Source organism: Podarcis gaigeae (assembly GCF_964106915.1).
Source record: "Podarcis gaigeae genome assembly, chromosome: Z".
Taxonomy (NCBI): Eukaryota; Metazoa; Chordata; class Lepidosauria; order Squamata; family Lacertidae; genus Podarcis; species Podarcis gaigeae.
In genome coordinates, this window is record NC_139691.1 from 24,467,133 (window position 1) to 24,485,285 (window position 18,153).

General features: G+C 43.7%; 2 long non-coding RNA genes across 2 annotated transcripts in view; both read left to right on the top strand.

Moving 5' to 3' along the window:
* The window catches only part of LOC310836824, a 57,595-nt gene that overhangs the window by 27,923 nt on the left and 11,519 nt on the right, over positions 1-18,153 (top strand). The window lies entirely within an intron of this gene.
* LOC310836849 lies at positions 699-3,339 on the top strand. Its single transcript, XR_014560265.1, has 2 exons — positions 699-2,318; positions 3,012-3,339. It is a non-coding gene; the product is annotated as an uncharacterized lncRNA (long non-coding RNA).

Here is an 18,153-nt window from a genome sequence, read left to right on the forward strand (position 1 = left end):
GTGTCAGCTAAGTGCTGGATCTCTTGAGCTTTTTTTATCCACCAGGTGCTTTTTACTTCTCTGGTTCTTCTTTGAACCTCAGCCTTAGAGTTGGCTTAGGTTTTTTTCTTAATGGGACAGTTTCTATCTCTTTGCCAGATCTGAAAGGCCTTCCTTTCCTTGTCAATCATGCGTTCAATCTCACTGTCATTCTCATCAAACCAGTCCTGGTGTTTCTTGGTTTGGTATCCAATAGTTTGTTCACAGGCTGCAATAATGGATGTTTTTAGCTTGGTCCAGTGTTCCTTGATGTTATCAGGGCATTCTGAAAGCAGATAGTCCTTAAGAGCTGTTTGGAAGCAATCCCGTTTATGGGATCTTGAAGGGTTTGAGTGTTCATTTTGCACCTTGGTTTCCTTCCTTGAAGCCTGCGTTGAGGTATAATCTTGATAGCCATCATGGAGCATATTAGCCAGTGATCTGTCCAGCAGTCATCGGCACTCGTCATAGCTCTGGTAAGGAGCACATCACGGCGATCTTTAGCACGGACAATAGTCTAAGAGGTGCCAGTGGTTTGATTGAGGATGCCTCCATGAAGTTTTAAATTTATTTTTCTGTCGAAAGAGTGTGTTGGTAATAACAAGGTTGTGCGCTGCACATATCGTCAAAAGTAAGATTCCATTCTGGTTACTATTACCAGTTCCTTTTTTTCCCACTAGTCCCAGGCCACAGATCGAAATCTCACCCAACTCTTGCATTAAAATCACCCAGGAGGATAATTTTATCTTCCTTAGGCATCTCTGATAGGACGGTATCCAGCTGAGAGTAAATTTTTTATGTAATGTCTTCATCGGCATCAAGTGTTGGTGCATAAGCGCTGAGAATAGTAGCCTGTTGGTTTTTGGTGAGTTTTATTTGAAGGGTTGAGAGTCGCTCATTAATGCTGGTAGGGGCTTCTCACAGGAGCTTCACAAGATCGTTTTTGATAGCGAAGCCTACCCTATGTATTCGACGTTCTTGTTCAGATAGACCTTTCCAGAAGAATGTGTAGCCTCCTTTTTCTTCCTTCAGTTGTTCCTCGCCTGCTCTTCAAGTCTCTTAAAGCACTGCAAAATCAATGTTAAAACGTCGCAGCTCTCTTTCAATGATGGCAGTTCTGCATTCAGGACGCTCGTTATCTGTGTTATCCAACAAAGTCCGTATATTCCATGTTTCAAAGTTCAGTTGTCTTTTACGACCACTGGGTGGTGACCCCACTGGGCACGCTAATCCAGTCAGAGAAAAAGGGAGGCAGACATTGTTTAGGGCACCTTTTCTAGCCCCTCCCCCTTTTCGGGGTGAGCAGAGTGGATCCTAAAAACGGCTGCTCAATCATGGATACAGCTGTCGAGCTGCTCAACTGCCTCATTTCTTGAGTCAGAACGACTGAATCTGTATTCACCGCCCATGTGTTAGGGGCTTCCAGATTTCACGATTCTGCCCCCATTACCATTTGCTGATTGCCATGGGACTTTTGGGATTTGGGTTTGGGATGGGTTTTTGGAAGATGCCTGTGTGTGAATTTGTTTTATGTTTGTAGATCAGCGCACGCTGACCAACGCACAGTCTTCACAGTAAGGCTCTGTTCTGATGGCATGAGCAGCCACTACAACCGGTAGATTCTTATCTGCTGCAGCCTTCATCCGCCTTCACAGCCATTGTAACATACCGCTTGTTATCATCCGCCTGTTCTGCCATTGAGGACTTCTTGGATCATTCTTTGTCTAGCTCTTTCCCTTTGACCTTACCACCTTGGGTGACCCTGCTGGGAGTACGAGATTCCCGACGGTTTCGCTCACAAGGGACGTAGGAATGTGCAACCCCACTCACCACGACAAGGCGATGATCCAGCGAGCAAGTATAACAAATACAGGAAATGTAAGGTAAAGGTAAAGGACCCCTGGACGGTTAAGACCAGTCAAAGGTGACTATGGGCTGGGGCGCTCCTCTTGCTTTCAGGCCAAGGGAGCCGGTGTTTGTCCTCAGACAGCTTTCCGAGTCATGTGGCCAGCATGACTAAACTGCTTCTGGTGCAACGGAACACTGTGACAGAAACCAGAGCAAATGGAAACGCTATTTACCTTCCTGCCACAATGGTACCTATATATCTACTTGCACTGGTATGCTTTCGAACTGCTATTTTGGCAGGAGCTGGGACAGAGCAATAGGAGCGCACCCTGTCATGTGGATTCGAACTGCCAACCTTCTGATCAGCAAGCCCAAGAGGCTCAGTGGTTAAGACCACAGTGCCACCCGCATCCCTACACAGGAAATGTAAAGAGTACCAGCACGTTCCCTGGGTAATATAAAGCTGTAAAAGCAGCAATTGTGATATATTTATTGTGAGTGTGAAGAACTTTTGGTATGAAAGTGTTAAAAAGATGAGATACTGTGATACATTTTAAAATACAAGGCATTGCACAGATAGATAATGTTCATTCATGCAAGCATGATTCATAAGGGGATTCATCAAAGGCATGGCATATTTCAGGAAGGCTTCCAGAGTTCTGAGATGGAGATTTGAAAATGAGGGAACCACATTATTTAACCTAAATTTAATCCCCTCCCCCAATTGCAGTAGCAAATTCCCTTAAACATGCAAAACAAGCATGCAGAGGAATGGAAGCTTTATTCAGAAGGTAGAACTTATTAGTAATTTAATGAGAAGTCAGACTCCAGCTGACACATTCCTTTGGGCTTTAAGATTGAGGTCAAGCATTCTGGTGATGTGCAGAGCTGAACTACAAAGATGTTAGCTTATCCACAGATGCTTGATGATGGTCAAAGAGACAGGTGCAGAAGTGAGAAGGTGGTGGTAAAGCAGACTGATAAAAACAGCCAACATGCTTTGAAGAGCAAAGGCAGAATTTGGGCCTATGAAGACCATTTTGCGGAGTGAGTGGGGGAAAAACAACAATGTTGCCTTTGCAAGTCTTTTTTAATTTAGTATATGCATATTAAGAGGTCTCATTTGTGCATGCTTTGCCTTCCAGAAACCATCAGTGTTCAGTAAAGTCTCACTGACTTTGCAAACAGTGAAAGGCAGTCATCTTTCTTCCTTCAGCCCCACACCCCAAGTACTTGCAACAATAGAACTTTGTACTTTGGAGCTACTACTGGATCCATCTTTGTTTCTGGGTTAATTTTAACATGCTAAATCCAGTATCTGGCACCTATGAATTAGAAGGGGGAGTTTAGGAACCAGAAGGGGGGGGTCCAGGCACCCCACAAACTCGTAATGCTATTATTATAATAAGCACCCTTTCTGATAACTGACATTAGGCACACTAATAAAATGGTAGTGATCAGAATTGTTTTCATTATTGCAGTCCTGTATTGTATAGTGTTGTAGTGCTATAGCACCAGCAGCAGTAGCATCATCATGAATAACAACAACAAGTATTATGGTGCTATGGCACTATGCCTCTTTTTCATTAAAAGATATCCCCTTCTAAGTTCCTTCCAAAGTTCCCACTTCCCTAGGCATAGTAAAAGACCATACATTTGATAAGTTAAAAATGGTTTACTTATGAACTCCTCAAAGGTCAGATTGATGTGCTTTTCCAAACAGCAGTCGGAAAACACAGGTAGTCCAAAGTGCTGAACGTTCCTAAATAATTTGGTGCAGAAGCACAAGAATAGACTTGACTTCCTTCCTCCAAGGGGGAAGGTGTGTTACCTAGCTAAGCCTGGCAGGGTCTCTTACTCTATGGCATTGACCTTGTCTTGGGTTCATTAGCCTTAAGCATTTTGATTATATGAGGCTAGTTATCTCATACCCTTAAGGTCACCTAGTCCAACCCCCTGCAGTGCAGGAATCTCAACTAAAGCATCCAGGACAGATGGCCATCCAACCTCTGCTTAAAAACCTCCAATGAAGGAGAGTCCACCACCTTCCAAGGGAGTCTATTCTACCATCAAACAGCTCTTTACTGCCAGAAAGCTCTTGCTGCTGTTTAATAACAGCCCAGACACTGTTCAGCCTGGACCCTGAGGTCCAGCTCCGAGGGCCTTCTGGCAGTTCCCTCACTGCAAGAAGTGAGGTTGTGGGGAACCAGGCAGAGGGCTTTCTCAATAGCAGCACCCGCCCTGTGGAACGCCCTCCCATCAGATGTCAAAGAAATAAACAACTATCTGACTTTTAGAAGACATCTGAAGGCACTCCTTTATCATGAAAATTTAAATTTCTACTGTTTTACAATTTTTTATGTCCTACACGCTGCCCAGAGTGACTGGGGAAACCCAGCCAGATAGGCAGGGTATAAATAATATAATAATAATAATAATAATAATAATAATAATAATAATAATTATTATTATTATTATTATTATTATTATTACAAGGTTACAGGTTCTCCAAACCCAGGTTGCCATCCTGTGCATACCCACTTTCCCGGGAGTATATTTCTGAATGGAGGTGGTATGCTTGTGGATGTCACCGTTACATGGACATACAGTGGTACCTCTGGTTACGAACACTTCAGGTTACAAATTCCGCTAACCTGGAAGTAACTGCTCCTGGTTGCAAATTTTGCCCCAGGATGCAAACGGAAATCCATTAGCAAAAGCACACCTCAGGATAAGAATGGTTTTAGCTTAAGAACAGACCTCTGGAACGAATTAAGTTCGTAACCAGAGGTACCACTGTATATCTGGCCATTCTGATAGATGGTCCTTTAGCCTGATCCTGCAGGCACTTCTCATGTTATGTTCTTACTGTACTCAGTGTGGATAATTTTTGACCAAACATGCATGCTTTTGCACTCTGTCAGTCCATCCACTTCCAGCTTTGTGATGCCTTTTCTGGTGAACTAAGTCTGGAAGAATAGCCTGATTGACAGAATCACTCATGCAAAGATTATCTGAGTTTGACATGTCCCCCTTACAAGAGACACAGATAAATTGTACTGAATTAACAGTGAACTTTCTGGTGGTTCCAGTGAATGTTTCCGATGTATCTCCAGATTTCCACATGATTGCAGTTTAGAACCCAAACTTGATTGTTCATCACAACACAACTCCAGATTGTATTATGTACTTTTCTGGATTTTGCAATGTAGTTTTGGTCCATGAAATGTACACACAAAGTGGTGTACATCCGTCATGGATGCTTTAGTTAAGATTCTTGCATTGCAGGGAGTTGGACTAGATGTTCCTTGGGGTCCCTTCCAACTCTACAGTATAAGGAAACAGGTCTCTCAAGTAATCTGGTCCATGCTTCCCACTGAATAGGTTATCCTATGTTCTTGCAGTCGACCGGCAACCACCATCTTTTCTTCTCTTGGCTACTTTAATATCATGTTGTGCTTGTATGTCTATGAATGGTTGCTCCTGTAGTACCTGTGTGTTATGTTTACACGTGTGTGTGTGACAGAGAGAAACCAGGCCCTGAGCTGTAGAGAGCATTGTATAAGTACCAGCAGCTTGAACTTGGACCAATAGTGGATTGGCAGCCAGTGCAATCCCACAAGTAGCATGTTATATGCTGATGGGTAGTTTGCTCTCACAAACAACCTAGCCATTGCATTTTGTACCAGCTGCAGCTTCCACAACAACCCCAAGAGCAGCCCCACATAGAACAAATTGCAGTAATCCAACCATGAGGTTACCAATGCATGGACAATATATGGAGCATATGGAAGCTGACTGATTTATCCCTAGTCTGGGGTCTGGACATGTGTACTATCAAAATCTGCTGGGGGTGTGAGGGACTTGTATTGACAAACACCACACCACAGACACACACACACTTTGGAATTGACCTTAACCTAAATGAGACAAAGACTCTCAATTATACCATGTTTTTGTTTGATGTAATTACACGGTCAAAGATTCTTTGTACCCTTCTTACATGAAAACACACACACACATACACACATACAAAAAGAAACAAAAGCAGGAAGAGCAGCAACAGAATGATGCCAGCAGCATCCTTATTCACTCCCCCCCCCCAGTCCCTGTTCAACATTATGAATGCAAGCCTGCATAGCACATCATTTTCCTAATCATGTAGTACTATTGAAATGCTTTGCTAAAATTATAAGCATTAACCAGCATGCAAAATCATACAATAGTGTTGCTGTCACTGGCAATTTTACAACCCTTCAAAAGAAATCAGCTTGGGGTGTGCAGTTATTTATTTATTTAATCAATCTCCCTCCTTCCTATTGTGGCAATTGCCCCCTTTTATGAGGTCAGATGATTTAGTCATAATGTCAAAGCTCAAGAGGGGCAAAGTAGTGGAATCAGGCAATGAATGTGGAACACTGACATCATGCAGAGGGCAAAAGTAAGATCAGTGCCAGGATTAATGACATGCCCTGATCTACAGATGCAGAGAATCTCGGAGGCAGTACCATTGACCCAGACAGTGGCAGGTCCCATTTCACTGGCTCAGTCCACCCTCTCCCACTGCCTCCCTCACAGAATCCTAACTTACCTGGGTTGTTTGGCAGTGGTTTCTGGGTTCTCACAAGATCTCGCAAAAGGTCTATGATATCTTGCTGGAACCTGGAATATGCCACTTGTCCTCTTATATTCTGCCACCTGTGGCAGTTGCCTCACTCCGGCTCTGGACCCAGAGTCCTGACCAGTGGAAGAAAGGGTGGATTCCAGGACCAAGGATGGGGCAGAAATGTAAAGTGATGCATGTTAGGCTGCAAACCTTAGAGTCATAAAGGATAGTTCAATGAAGGTGTCGACTCAGTGCCCAGCCATTGTGAAAAAAGCAAATTCCATTCTAGGGATCATTAGGAAAGGAACTGGAAATAAAACTACTGATTTCAAATTGCTGTTAAGATGCAACCTCGTTTGGAATACTGTGTGCAGTTCTGTTTGCCTCATCCAAAAATGTAAATTGTAGATGTAATGGTTTGGAAAAGCACAACCAAAATGATCAAGAGGGTGGAACGAAGCCCTTGTGAAGAAAGGTTGGTGGGTTTGGGACATTTTAGCTGAGAAAAAATGTGAGTAAGAGGTGCCATGATAGAAGGGTATGTAACTATGCATGGCATGGAGAAAGTGGATAGAGAACAGTTTTTCTCCCTCTCTCATAACACTAGAACTCATGGACATCAATGAAGCTGAATGTTGAAAAATTCTGGGAACTGTAGTTTCCATTTGGGAATTATAGCTCAGTCAGAGGTAAAGTACGGTAAACTAAATGTACTTTGAATGAGTGGTTATGAGCTACCAGAGGCAGTTAACAAATATTTGCGTGATATTCAGAAAATACATAGAGGGTATTAATTTGACTTCAAATTATTTAGAGGAGAATTTGGAGAAATAATTTCTCTCAGCTTTTCCCCTTCAGATCGCAACTGCCTACTACTACATCCTACTGTGAATAAGGGGCCATAGTCTTTAGTAGTTTTAAGGTAACCCGGGACATGGGTGGCGCCGTAGTCTAAACCACTGAGCCTCTTGGGCTTGCCAATTGGAAAGTCAGCAGTTGAAATTCACGGGACGGTAAAAAGGTAAAGGTAAAGGTACCCCTGCCCGTACGGGCCAGTCTTGACAGACTCTGGGGTTGTGCGCCCATCTCACTTAAGAGGCCAGGGGCCAGCGCTGTCCGGAGACACTTCCGGGTCACGTGGCCAGCGTGACATCGCTGCTCTGGCGAGCCAGAGCCGCACACGGAAACGCCGTTTACCTTCCCGCTGGTAAGCGGTCCCTATTTATCTACTTGCACCCGGGGGTGCTTTCGAACTGCTAGGTTGGCAGGCGCTGGGACCGAACGACGGGAGCGCACCCTGCCACAGGGATTCGAACCGCCGACCTTTCGATCGGCAAGTCCTAGGCGCTGAGGCTTTAACCCACAGCGCCACCTGCGTCCCCACGGGACGGTAGTGAGCTCCTATTGCTCTGTCCCAGTTCTTGCCACCCTAGCAGTTCAAAAGCATACCAGTGCAAGTAGATAAATAGGTACCACTTCGGCAGTGGTGCACTCTGACTTCCGTCTCGGTGCCGCATTGTGCCAGAAGCAGTTTAAGCATGCTGGCCACATGACCCAGAAAGCTGTCTGTGGACAAATGCCTGCTCCCTTGGCCTGAAAGCGAGAGGAGTACCGCACTCTATAGTCACCTTTGACTGGACTTAACCATCCAACCTTTTTACCTTAGTAGGTTTCTACCTCAAACAGTATATGGAAAAAAATCTGCAAAAGAAAACCAGGAATATTTCAGTTCTGTAATCAGTATAATAATAGTCCTCCCCTTTTTAAAACCCCCCCTGCACATTAGGCTAATGTTTTCCCCAAGTGATCCAACTGTGTATGAGCAATGCTTTCTCTGACCGTAGACCGGTATGTCTAATGCTGAAGACACAGCTGGTAAGTCCTGGGTGCCGTTTTGCCTGCAGCATTTGAATTTGTAAGCCAGGGTAGTGACATGAGTGACACGTGAGTAGGAGGGAATATGACAGACAAGATCAAAAGTAATTGCTGAGTGTGATGCACTTACAGATTTTCCTCTTGTTAAGCCTGCTTCTCTCCCCAGTGCTTCCTCTCCATCTGTTACTTTATCAGCTTTTGGGGAGAGAATAGACACCAGTCCTTGAAATCTTATAGCAAAATGTCCTCCACGAGGAACTTCCGTATTAGGAAAGGTACTGTAGCAGCTTCTGGGACTCCTTAGTTTAAAGAAAAGGCAATAAAAGAGGCAGCATGATAAATGTTTTACGATACGATACAATATGATATCTTTATTGTCATTGTCCCATACAGAGCAATTAAATTGAAAAATCTACATAAGACATTCAAAAACCCCTAAAAACTCTGAAATCCCATTTTAAAATACAATATACCATAGAGACTCCTTATACTGCATTTAAAACTAGAATTGCATTTGGATAGAAACTGTTTCTCGGGCGGCCTAGTCCTGGTCTTTACAACCCTGTACCTTCTTCCAGAAGGCAGAAGCTGAAAGAGATCATTTCCAGGGTGCGTACTATCCTGCGCTATCTCTGCAGCTTTCTTATGGCACCTGACAGCATAGATTTGATCTAAGGTGGGAAGAGTGCACCCAATTATTCCCTCTGCAGTCCTTACAACCCTGGACAGCATTGTTTTTTCCCTGGCCGACCAGCTCCCAAACCACACACACACACAGACCATAACTTAATACACTCTCCACAGTACAATGGTAAAATGCCATCAACAGGTCCATTTCCGGAGGATTCTCAGAAAATATAACCTCTGCTGTGCTCTCTTCATCAGGTCTTTGCTGTTTTCTCCCCAGGTTAGGTCATCTCTCAACTCCATTCCCAGAAATCGAATCACTGAGACCTGTTCCACGCACTTCCCCTCAATAATAAGGAGCTGAATATTCAATTTACATTTCTTAAAGTCCACAATAATCTCTTTTGTTTTCTTTAAGTTAAGGAGTAAGTTGTTTTTCCTGTACTACTCCCCCAACTGCTCAACTTCCTTCCTATAGGCCACCTCCCCCTCTCCAGCCGTGATTAAACCAACCACCGTTGTATCATATGCAAACGTAATGATCTTATTACTGGGGTATTTGGGGGCACAGTCAGCTGTATAGAGAATATATAAAAGCGGGCTAAACACGCACCCCTGTAGCATCCCCGTATTCGTGATGAGATCCGCAGAGACGTGGGAACCCAACCTGACCCTTTGGGAATGGTTTGATAGAAAATCTAATATCCACCTGCACAAACATGGTGTAAGTCCCAGGTCTAATAATTTGGGCACCAATCTATGCAGAATAATAGTATTAAATGCAGAACTAAAGTCTACAAATAACAGTCTCTCATAGTTCCCTTGATTCTCCAAATGAGTCAGGACAGCGTGTAAAGCCATTGCCACAGCATCCTCCGTGGATCTCTTTGCCTTGTACGCAAACTGGTAAGGGTCAAGTCCCACTGGCAGACAAGATAAGATGTGGTTCCTCACTAGTTTTCGAAACATTTCATTATAATGGGTGTCAACGCCACACACAGGGCGAAAATCATTCAGACTGTCTATCTTTGATTTTTTTGGCAGGGGTATAATGGTAGCAGATTTCAGACAGGGTGGAACAGTGGCTTGGGCCAGAGACTGGTTAAAAATCTTTGTAAAGATTCCTGCCAGTTGGTCCAAACAATCTCTTAGCACCCTGCCAGCCACCCCATCCGGGCCCATACCTTCCTCGTGTTTATCTCCTTTAATATTCACCTCACTTCTCCCTTTTCCACCCTGGCAGCATTTCCTGTAGGTAGTGATGCCAATAGCTCTGGCATCCCTGTTGGAGTCACTGTTGGTGTCACCTCAAATCGGGCAAAGAAGGTATTCAACTCTTCCATCAAGGAAGCAGTACTCTCTACCACTGATGAATTTCTCGATTTATAACCAGTCAGATGTTGGACTCCCTGCCACATTTGTCTAGTATCGTGATTTCTCAGATGGTCTTCAATTTTTCCTCTGTACTCCGCTTTTGCTTTCCTGATACCCCTCTTCAAGTTCACTCTTTCTATACCATACAATACCCGGTCCCCAGTTGTAAAAGCAGAGTTTCTGGCCTTCAATAATCTCCTAACCTCTCCCGCCATCCAGGGATTTCTATTTGGATACAACTTAACATACTTTTCCCTGCAGAATCTAATATAATCCAGGACCGTTGATGTATAAGTTTCTAGATCTTGATGGTTGAACATATTCCAGTCGGTCTCCTGGAAACAGTCCTACAGCTGCTGAGAGGCTCCCTCAGGCCACACCGTAACCATCTTTGTTTGTATCTGGCCTTTTTCCCTGAGGGGTGTGTATACTGGAGTCAGAAGCAGGTACACATGATCTGAACCACCAAGGTGCGCCAAGGTCTTGACCTCATATGCCCATCTAATGTTTGTATACACCTTGTCAAGAGTATTTTCTCTCCTTGTTGCACACTCAATGTGCTGATGGAATTTTGGGACTACTGCCCTCACGTCTGTGTGATTGAAGTCCCCCGCAATAATGTGCAGTGCCTCCGGATATATGCTCAATTTAGCATTGATGTTTTCATGCATACTACTCATGGCCCTGCATTCATTTGCAGTTGGTGCTATGTACATCTCTGTTAACACCACTGTTGTAATTTTTTAAAATTATGCACAGTATAGAGAAAGTGGCGAGAGAAAAAGTTTTTTTCTCTGTCTCATAACACTAGAAGTCATGCACACTCAATGAAGCTGAATGTTGGAAGATTCAGGACAGATAAATGAAAGCGTTTATTCACACAGTGCATCGTTAAACTGTGGAACTCACTTCAGCAGGAGGCAGTGATGGCCACTGGCTTTAAGAGGATTGGACAAATAAGGCTATGCTTTGCTTCCACAGTTGGAGGCAGTAATGCTTCTGAATACTAGTTCCTAGAAATTGCAGGAAAGAATAGTGCTTTTGTGCTTGTCCTGCTTATGGATTTCCTACAAGCATGTAAATGGCCACTGTGAGAATAGGATGCTGGACTAGATGGGCCACTGGCCTGATTCAGCAGGCTGTTATATTCTTATGAGGATTTGTGAAAGGAGATTCCACATGCATTAAAACAGGGGTGAGGACGCACTGTGGGCCAGATTTAGCCTGCTAGGCTTCCCCATGTGGCCATTGTGGCTGTTTCCCTCAGACATGACCACCTGCAACATTTGATATCATACATGATGTGAGGTGTGTAATAGGTAGAGACATGGTTGGATTTGCTATGTAGGAGAAAAGTAGGATTGAATTGAGGAGCAAGGAATTTCAAACATGGGGGGGGGGGGGAAGGCTGTTTTAATGGTTTGCGACAATAAAGTTTTAAATGAACAAGGGAGTTCAGTGCTAAGAATTTTTTTTCCCCTGATCAAAGCGCTGCTTAGAAATTGAAAGTAACCTCCATTTGATCCTGTGGCAATTATATTTTAGTTAGGAAAAATAAATTAGCTTAGTGTTATCTTTCCTGTTTTACACTTGTTAAACTTAATAAATGTTAGTTTATTTAGTAATTATTTTTAATTGCTATTAGCAGTTCATACCCTTTTGTTTGTTTCCTTTTCCCTCCTATGAAAACTACTCAAGACAATCTTTTAAAGTTTAAATAACAATAACTTTTACTCTCAGTGTCCTTGCACTTGTTAGATAAAATATATATGTAGAAGGCAGGCAGGTATCACTTATGTTACTAATGTATTACATAGATTCATCACTAAGACTCAAACTCTTACAGATTCTTATTCTGAGGCAAACAGTAGCAGAACAGAACAGACCTATTGCTCAGCTGCTCTAACAACACAAAAAGACTGTTATAAACTGATTTAATGTCAGGAGCTGGAGTCAAGCGTTGGTCAGCAATCAAAGAAAAACATGGTGTCAGTGAAGTTAACTCTTTTATTCAATACACCAAAATAGCACAGGCCTAGTGATTCCATTAACTCTTTCCAGGAGGTCTTGCTCCAACAATGCAGTTGTGAGACCTTTCCGCCACTTCCTAAGGCTCTTCCTCTACAGGCTCTTTCCCAAGCAGTCACAAACTGCACCTGTGCACAACGCCTCTTTGCTCCGCCCTCTTCATTTCTCTGTGTGTTCTAAGAGAACAGGGGGGAGGAGAGCTGGTTGCAGAAGAATGAGGAGACTCCTGGCTTCTTCAGCAGCCTTCTTCTGGTCAGCCCCCAAAGGAACCATACTAAGATTGGAGCTGATTTATTTGGTGGAGCATTCAATTGCCATTGTGTAGTTTCTTCTGCAGCAGCTTGTCTCATTTCTGTCTCTCCCCCACCCCCACACCTCTCCAGCCTCCTCCTCTGCCTCAGGTTCTGGACTGCTCTCTGCCCCAGACTCTTCCTGCTTACCAAACCCTGTTGCCTCTTCAGCTTCTGACACCCCCTCCTCCCAGCATACTCCCTCTTCGCCCTCTGACCATTCATTGTCGTCCCACCACCCAATCCCCTGGCTCTGAGCCTTCTTCCCTTGTGGGTTACCCAGCTGGTGCCCCCCCTCCTCTGCAGCCAGCCAGTCCATGACACAAGGTATATGACCTCACAAGATTTTTTTCTTAGAATGTTGCAGCCCTTGTGTGTATTAATCCTTTCCTTAGCATTTTGGATGTTTGTATCATATATATATATATATATATATATATTTGCTTTCGTAGATTTTCACGGGTACAGGAATGCAGGTTCTGGTGTCCTCGGGTGTCTTCCCGTGTAAAAGTTGGGGTGTCTAGGCGACGTTTCGACGAGGTCTCACTCGTCATCTTCAGGCTGGTGCTTTCGGCTTCTTGTTACTGGAACAGAGCGGGATCTCAATGTTTGAGTTCCTATAAATACTGTAGAGGGGGTGTGGTGTCTAGCCTCCAATGTTCTGGGCAGAGAGGAAGTTCCCAGGCTAGTGTGCCTTTTCTTCTTTTGTTCCTTAATTACTTGAGAGATACCTTGAGTGATTTCTTGAGTGATATCCTGAGTACCACTTAGGTGGGTCATTAGGTGTGGATTAGTTGCTAAAGTCTTTGTGTCTTGACCTCTTGAACTTTGTGAAGAGTTTTCCTGAGAAGATGGCTGTATTGCACTTAGTTGTGCTTTGGCTTGGCTTCGTGTATAGGGGCGAGCTGTGGTTTTGTGGCTTGTGTCAGCCAGATCTGTGTAGGGATTGCAGGGGGGTGCAGCATCCGGAGGTGCCACCATGGATTGGCTACTGGATGGTGTCAGTAATTCATCTGTGGAGAGGGTCTGGGTTTGGGTCTGGTGTGGTTGATTGGTGTTGGCGTTCTGTGTGCCTCTGGATCTGGTGTCAGTTTTTGTGGGGAGGGCTAATTTCCAGATGTCTGGCAAGCGGGATGTGTCGTCACGCTTGTTCATGTTGTGAGGGTGTTTCTATATCTCGATGGCTTCCATGATTATTCTCTTGTGGTGATGTTCCGTGTTAAAGAGCAATTTGGAATCTGCAAAATTAATTTCGTGTCCTGTTTCTTTCATGTGTTGGAAAAGAGAGGAAGTTTTTTCTTCTTTTTTGACGGCATTCTTGTGTTCTGCGATACGTGCATTTATTCGTCTGTTTGTTTGTCCAATGTACGTGGCTGGGCAGACTTTGCAGGGTATTTCATAGATCCCTTGGTTTTCCAACTGGATTTTATCCTTGGGGTTTCTGAGGATATTGGCTATTTTTTGGTTGGTGCAAAAGGCTGTTTTGATATTGTGTTTATGGAGGATTTTGCTAATTTTATCTGTAGTGCCCTTGATATAAGGAAGGAGGGCCATGCCATTGTTTTCTTCTGTGTCTTGGTTTTTGGGGGGTGTTTCCTTTTGGATTAGCTTCGTAATCCTGTTTTGCTGGTATCCATTGGCAATTAACACATTTGAGAGATTCTGTAACTCAGTTGTCAAGTGGTCTTTGTCAGCCAGGCGTTTGGTTCTGGAGATGAGAGTCTTATGAGATTCTTCCCTATGCAGAATCCATCTCTTCACACGTACCAAACTCCTTCCAGTTCATAGAAACAATAAAGAAGCAAAACCTACATCCTAATGACCTACTTGTGAGCTTCGATGTTGTATCTCTCTTCACACAAGTGCCCATTAATGAAGCCTTGACAGCTATTCAAAACAAATACAATCCCCCCGAATACATCTTGGACCTGACCAACCACTGCCTAACCAACACGTACTTCATCCACAATGGACAAAGATACAAACAGATAGAAGGAGCACCTATGGGATCACCCCTCTCACCGGTCATCGCAAACCTGTACATGGAACACTTTGAAACCAATGCTTTAGACAAGTCAGAACACAAACCCAAACTTTGGCTCAGATATGTTGACGACACCTTTGTAATTTGGCCACACGGGAAGGAAAAACTGGATAGCTTCCTCACACATCTCAACAACTTACACCCCAAAATACAATTCACTATGGAAATAGAAGCCAACAACCAACTTCCCTTCCTTGACGTCCTAATCTACAAAAAACCTGATGGCTCCCTAGGACACACTATCTACCAGAAAAAAACACACACCAACCGCTACTTACATGCACAATCACACCACCACCCTGCACAAATAAACTCCGTAGCCAAGACTCTCATCTCCAGAACCAAACGCCTGGCTGACAAAGACCACTTGACAACTGAGTTACAGAATCTCTCAAATGTGTTAATTGCCAATGGATACCAGCAAAACAGGATTACGAAGCTAATCCAAAAGGAAACACCCCCCAAAAACCAAGACACAGAAGAAAACAATGGCATGGCCCTCCTTCCTTATATCAAGGGCACTACAGATAAAATTAGCAAAATCCTCCATAAACACAATATCAAAACAGCCTTTTGCACCAACCAAAAAATAGCCAATATCCTCAGAAACCCCAAGGATAAAATCCAGTTGGAAAACCAAGGGATCTATGAAATACCCTGCAAAGTCTGCCCAGCCACGTACATTGGACAAACAAACAGACGAATAAATGCACGTATCGCAGAACACAAGAATGCCGTCAAAAAAGAAGAAAAAACTTCCTCTCTTTTCCAACACATGAAAGAAACAGGACACGAAATTAATTTTGCAGATTCCAAATTGCTCTTTAACACGGAACATCACCACAAGAGAATAATCATGGAAGCCATCGAGATAGAGAAACACCCTCACAACATGAACAAGCGTGACGACACATCCCGCTTGCCAGACATCTGGAAATTAGCCCTCCCCACAAAAACTGACACCAGATCCAGAGGCACACAGAACGCCAACACCAATCAACCACACCAGACCCAAACCCAGACCTTCTCCACAGATGAATTACTGACACCATCCAGTAGCCAATCCATGGTGGCACCTCCGGATGCTGCACCCCCCTGCAATCCCTACACAGATCTGGCTGACACAAGCCACAAAACCACAGCTCGCCCCTATACACGAAGCCAAGCCAAAGCACAACTAAGTGCAATACAGCCATCTTCTCAGGAAAACTCTTCACAAAGTTCAAGAGGTCAAGACACAAAGACTTTAGCAACTAATCCACACCTAATGACCCACCTAAGTGGTACTCAGGATATCACTCAAGAAATCACTCAAGGTATCTCTCAAGTAATTAAGGAACAAAAGAAGAAAAGGCACACTAGCCTGGGAACTTCCTCTCTGCCCAGAACATTGGAGGCTAGACACCACACCCCCTCTACAGTATTTATAGGAACTCAAACATTGAGATCCCGCTCTGTTCCAGTAACAAGAAGCCGAAAGCACCAGCCTGAAGATGACGAGTGAGACCTCGTCGAAACGTCGCCTAGACACCCCAACTTTTACACGGGAAGACACCCGAGGACACCAGAACCTATATATGCTTTTTATTAGTTTTCTTACTTAACAAAAAGTTAACAAAAATAAAAACAAAAGGAAAAGCCTACATCCATCCACATCTCACAGATACTTCTCCTGTGGGGAAGGACTTGGTTTATTTGAAATGGGCTATGCCTATTGGTTCTCATGTTACAATAAGAGATAAGGCTATGAAGATCTCATGGTGGAGATGGGAGATGTAATAAGACTGGATTGTTAATAAGATCAAAAATATTCAGTATGGCAAGTATACCTTTGGATATTCCACTGACTGCTGGCATTCTTTAGCAAATGTTTGCTGAGCAAATAAAATTGATTAGATCAAAGATTGATGAAATGGGGGGGGGGGCTGAAAGTAAACTAGGGACAAATGAAATGAACAGCTGAATCAAAGATGATACAGAGACTTTGGAGGAGAATATGGATAAAGGACTGGCAGAGGTTGAAATGGTAGAGTTGGAGGAAACAAATGGTGAAATGGAAAAGTCCTTCACAGAGGTGTTTGGAAGAATAAAACAGCCAAATGGAAGAGTTGTGATTCTGGAGGAATGGCTCTGTGTACAACTAGGACTAAACTCAGAGGAAAAAGCTATCAGATCTCTGGCGCTCCTTTGGAAAAAGAATGGAAGAAATGGAAATATATGATTTTAGTCATATATGGAAACCAATGGCAAACACAACAGGTGCTGAGAACTGAAGAAACAAAAATGGATGTGAATTCAACCCTGCTTACTGTTTATCTGCCCATGCCCATGTAGGTCAAATTTGACAGGTGGGTGAGACAATCTACCTGTCAGTTAACTGACATTATAACAGCAGTTGATTTACAATTGGGTGGTCCTGCCCACCTGTCAAAGTTGGCTTACAATAGAGTGTGAGATAGATCTGCCCTGCCCTGTAGAAACTTGCCCTGGAACCTGATGGATAATAAAAATAATAAAAACAGTACACTGAAGGTTCCTGCCTGATGTCCACAGGCAGGGGGTTCCAAAGCAAGTTTTCCCCTTTCTTTAATGGACCTTTGGAGGCATGCAGAGTAAATCCCTGCACACTTAACATCCAGGGTGAGCAACCTTTTGGAGCCTGAGAGCTACATTCCCTGTGAGCAAAAGTTCTCGGCCTCCCAAGCTCAAAAATAGTTTTTGGTGAGGTGTGGAGGATCAGATCCTGCAGCCAAACACATTATGAGTGGGATTTGTTGTGGAAGCTGTTGTACCTCTGTGAGAACAGGATGCAGAACTGGATGGGCTTTTGGCCTGATCCAGCAGGTCTCTTCTTATGTTCTTATATAATTATCAATTTCACTAGCGTCACTACCCTGCAGGTCAAAGGCTAAAGGACAAACAATGCTCCTTTCCCAGACTAGATGCTATAGGGGTGAGTAAACAAGGGTTTGCTTGCAACAAGTCTCATTACATTCTTCTACTTATTACATCTTCCAAAATACAGGCAGCTCCCACAATCTTCAAGGAAACACTCTAGAGATGACTTTTAAAGAGCCAGAGAGTCCCATCTAAAGATTTGAATTGGCCCTTTAAGAAAAGTGCTTCCCTCTCTAGCAGTTTTGCCCCCTGCTGTGACTTTCATCTTTAATTCATTAAGCACAACTGCACTTAGCTACTAAGAGCATTTACGCCTGATGAGCTGGCAAAGTTCTGATGTGCTTGTATGCAAGGTTCCCAGAAATAAAAAAAGTTGCTACAGTAGAAATCACATGAAATCCTATTCTTCTTTGTTTGTTGCCGTGTCAGAAGCATAAAGTAGGAGATTGCACAATTTGGGATAAGCATTACCTCCTCCCCCGCCCATCCCTGTTCTCTTTGGACTTGAAGCAAAGAGACCCAGGTTCAAATGCCCACTCACCTGA